We start from the raw sequence: 3,819 nt of genomic DNA, 5'->3' as shown, positions 1-3,819 counted from the left end.
GAGTGAAACTCCGTCTCAAAAAAAAAAAAAAAAAAAAAGCACCACCTTTAGTGACTACTAGGTGCTGCCAATGAGTTAATCTTTCTGGGGTAAATCCCAATTAATGTAGCACCAGGTTAAGGCTTTTAAAGTACATCCGTTTTTACCGAAATGTATTCAGAATAGCTTTAGCTCCTTAAATATATTGAGCCTTTATAAATTTGGCCAAATTATTGAATTTCTGTTCTGTATTAGGTACCGAGAAAGCTAAGAGAGGAATCAGTCATATTCTGCTCTCCAGAGTTTAGTCAAGAGAGGGATAATGTATTATTATACAATCACATATAATTAAAGGCAGAAATAAGTGCTAAATAGAGAATAAGATTTGAGCTGGGCGCAGTGATTCAGGACTGTAATCCCATCACTTTGGGAGACCGAGGCGAGTGGATCACCAGAGGTCAGGAGTTCTAAACTAGCCTGGACAACATGGTGAAACTCTGTCTCTATTAAAAATACAAAAATTAGTTAGGTGTGGTGACGCATGCCTGTAGTCCCAGCTAGTGGAGAGGCTGAGGCAGGAGAACTGCTTGAACCCAGGAGGCGGAGGTTGTAGTGAGCCAAGATCACACCACTGCACACTGCAGCCTGGGCAACAGAGCGAGACTCTGTCTCAAAAAAAAAAGGCCGGGCACAGTGGCTCACGCCTGTAATCCCAGCACTTTGGGAAGCCGAGGCAGGTGGATCACAAAGTCAGGAGTTTGAGACCAGCTTGGCCAACATGGTGAAACCCCGTCTCTACTAAAAATACAAAAATTAGCTGGGCGTGGTGGTGAGCGCCTGTTATCCCAGCTGGTCACGAGGCTGAGGCAGGAGAATCGCATGAACCAGGGAGGCAGAGGTTGCAGTTAGCCAAGATTGCACCACTGCACTCCAGCCTGGGCGACAGTGAGACTTCATCTCCAAAAAAAAAGAGATTTGAATGCTAAAGAAGCAGCAGTCAATCCTCATTACTCATCTACCAGTTATTTATTTGGAACTTTTTGTCTGCCCAAGATTGTGCTAGATACTGCTGTATAAAAAGAAAAGGTAAAATTCCTACTCTCAAATAATTCACAGCCTAGTGAGTGGGAGGAAATCAAGGAAGGCCTTGAAGAAAAGGTGACACTTGAACTTTGAAAAATGAATGAACTGGGCTTCATAGGTAGAAAAAAAAATGCAGGTGCAAAAGAGTGCATGATTGGCCAGGCGCAGTGGCTCATTCCTGAATCCCAGCACTTTGGAGGCTGAGGTGGGCAGATCATGAGGTCAGGAGTTTGAGACCAGCCTGGCCAACATGGTGAAACCCCATCTGTCCATCTCTACTAAAAATACAAAAATTAGCCAGGCATGGTGGCGCATATCTGCAGTCCCAACTACTCAGGAGGCTGAGACAGGAGAATCACTTGAACCTGGGAGGCAGAGGTTGCAGTGAGCCAAGATAGTACCTCTGCACTCTAGCCTGGGCAACAAGAGCGAAACTCTGTCTCAAAGAAAAAAGAATGCATGACATTTTTGGAACAGCAAGTCATCCAGTGTGGTTAGACTGTAGGAAACTAAATCTGAAAAGACATTGTCAGTTACATCTTGGGTTTGCCTCGACTTTTACTGGAAAGTTCTACAGACTTAAGAGAAATATTGAAATGAACAGGCCGGGCGTGGTGGCTCAAGCCTGTAATCCCAGCACTTTGGGAGGCCGAGGCGGGTGGATCACAAGGTCAAGAGATCGAGACCATCCTGGTCAACACGGTGAAACCCCGTCTCTACTAAAACTACAAAAAATTAGCTGGGCATGGTGGTGCGTGCCTGTAATCCCAGCTACTCAGGAGGCTGAGGCAGGAGAATTGCCTGAACCCGGGAGGCGGAGGTTGCGGTGAGCCGAGATCGCGCCATTGCACTCCAGCCTGGGTAACAAGAGTGAAACTCCGTCTCAAAAAAATAAATAAATAAAATAAAATAAAATAAAATGAACAATTTCCAGGAAAAATGCACTAAACTATTATACATGAAATGTAGCCATAATAAATTACACTTCGGGATATAATGCTTGTTTATATTTGCATATCATTGATGATTTACGCCAATTTTATTTTTTTTTGGGACAGAGTCTCACTCTGTCACCCAGGCTGGAGTGCAGTGGCACAATCTCGGCTCACTGCAACCTCCGCCTCCCGGGTTCAAGCAATTCTCCTGCCTTAGTCTCCCAAGTAGCTGCGATTATAGGCGCCTACCACCACATCTGGCTAATTTTTGTATTTTTAGTAGAGACAGGGTTTCACCATGTTGGCCAGGCTGGTCTTGAACTCCCGACCTCAAGCTATCTGCCTGCCATGGCCTCCCAAAGTACTGGGGTTATAGGTGTGAGCCACTGCACCTGGGACTTAGACCAATTTTTAAAAATTAGGGAGTAATATTTTGTCACTGTATTCTATTTTGAATATACTGTAAGAATCCTCTCCTTTGAAATACACATGTCAGATCATCTGGTAATGATTTCATTATATTAGGAAAACAAAACATGCTTTAATAAGTTAAATGGAAAGTTTTGTGGATGTTTAGTTGTTTTGGTTTTTTTTTTTTTGAGACAGAGTTTCATTCTTGTTGCCCAGGCTGGAGTGCGATGGTGCGATTTTGGCTCGCTACAACCTCCGCCTCCAGGATTCAAGTGATTCTCCTGCCTCAGCCTCCAGAGTAGCTGGGATTATAGGTATGCGCCACCATGCCTAGCTAATTTTGTATTTTTAGTAGAGGCGAGGTTTCCCCATGTTGGTCAGGCTGGTCTCAAACTCCAGACCTCAGGTGATCCACCCACCAAAAAGATGTTCATCAGCTGGGCTTGGGGGCTCAACACCTATAATCCCAGCATTTTGGGAGACTGAGGTCAGAGGATCCCTTGAGCCCAGAAGTTTAAGACCAACTTGGACAACAGAGGGAGATCCCATCTCTACAAAAAAATAAATTAGCCAGGCATGATGGTGTGTGCCTGTAGTTCCAGCTACTCAGGAGCCTGAGGTGGAAAAATGGCTTGAGCTCGAGAGGTTGAGGCTATAGTGAGCTGTGATTGTGTGACTATGCTCCAGCCTGGGTTACAGAGTGAGTCCTTATCTCAGGGAAAAAAAAAAAAGGGGGGATGTTCATGCTCATAAGTAATTAGGTAAATATACATAAGACCAATGAAATAATGTCAGGAGTTTTTGGGTCCTGGAGTATACTTACAAAAAAAAAAAAAAAAAAAAAAAAAAAAGCTATAGTAATTCACTTCATAAAGCAAAACCACATTTGATCTACTTCTTTATATATCTGTATTTCCATTTATCAAATTTGTTTAAAGTAAGATAGACCAATAATGAAGACTTCTAATTAATTTGTCAAGTCACATAATGAAGGCTTTCAGGCATTTTTGTGGAGTGTTTTTACTATATGAGTTTAAACTTTTATATCTAAATTGATTTCTTTGTATAATTATCTTTCACACACCTGTAGCTAAGAAAGAGTATAGCCTGTTTTTTGAGTCAGGGTCTCGCTCTTGTCAGCCAGGCCAGAGTGCAGTGGCAAGATCATGGCTCACTGCAGCCTCAAATTCCTAGGCTCAAGCAATCCTCCCACTTCAGCCTCCTGAATAGCTGGGACTAGAGGCATCCACCACCATGCCCAGCTAAGATTTTCTATTCTTTGTAGAGATGAAGTCTCACTATGTTGGCCAGGCTGGTCTCGAACTCCTGGGCTCAAGTAGTCCTCCCACCTCAGGCTCTCAAAGTGCTGAGATTATAGACAAGTATGAGCCATTGCACCCAGCTGCCTATT

At 43.5% G+C, this 3,819-nt stretch overlaps 1 protein-coding gene across 1 annotated transcript in view; it reads left to right on the top strand.

The window, feature by feature from the left end:
• Positions 1–3,819, top strand: part of LZIC (leucine zipper and CTNNBIP1 domain containing) — a 14,938-nt gene that overhangs the window by 1,788 nt on the left and 9,331 nt on the right. The window lies entirely within an intron of this gene.

This window comes from Cebus imitator, unplaced genomic scaffold, assembly GCF_001604975.1.
Source record: "Cebus imitator isolate Cc_AM_T3 unplaced genomic scaffold, Cebus_imitator-1.0 Scaffold15, whole genome shotgun sequence".
NCBI lineage: Eukaryota > Metazoa > Chordata > Mammalia > Primates > Cebidae > Cebus > Cebus imitator.
This window is presented reverse-complemented; position numbering and strand designations above follow the sequence as displayed.